Consider the following 877-nt stretch of genomic DNA (forward strand, 5'->3'; position numbering starts at 1 on the left):
CTTTACAGATGAGGAAAACAGAGGCTCATGTGGTAGAGTCATCGGCCTAGCTTTAAGTCCAAACACTGGTCTCATCACAGCTACTGGGACCCCTTCTGTTTACTAGATCGTTAGGGGTGAGTTTGTGAAGTGTAATCGAGTCTGCATTCAAATTAGGGGGAAAGATCACTCCCTTCTTCATGAGCTGGGGTCCCCTCTGCAAATATCGTAGAACATCTGACCACCGACTGCACTGATGTGTTTATGTGGCCAGCTTCCCCGTGAAACGGGAGCTCTCTCTGCTTCACCTCCCTCCATCCTCCAGTGCATAACCCAGACTTGTGACAGACTCTTCCTAAGATGCATCGGATAAATTAAATGAACAGTGGTTCTTACCAATCAAACCACTCCGGGAGAATTGAACTCTTCTCTGGGCACCAGAGCACAAGGTATCTCCTCCAGAAAAATCCACAAACGCAGACAAACAAAAGGAAGGAGCAAAAAACACTTGTTATCACTCAGAGATGACTAATTAAATGAACTAAAGCATATGCATATATATATGCATTTTATATATGCATATATATAATATATAATATATATTATATATAATATATATAATATATACACACACACACATATATATATACACACATACATATCTATATATACACACACACACACACATATATATATATATACTTGTAATAGTGTGGCTGTCTACACATACCCATTAGTTTGTAAATAGCTATTTTACTAAATAGATGATAAATATCTTCCCACATCAACACATGCACTTCTGCGTCATCACCGTTTGAGTGTTGGGACACCCAGCTTCACTGTGTTTCAGCCATAAGTGGCAGAGACCCTCCAGTGTTTCTTAAGCATCTGAGACAGA

Source organism: Physeter macrocephalus, chromosome 15 (assembly GCF_002837175.3).
Source record: "Physeter macrocephalus isolate SW-GA chromosome 15, ASM283717v5, whole genome shotgun sequence".
Taxonomy (NCBI): domain Eukaryota; kingdom Metazoa; phylum Chordata; class Mammalia; order Artiodactyla; family Physeteridae; genus Physeter; species Physeter macrocephalus.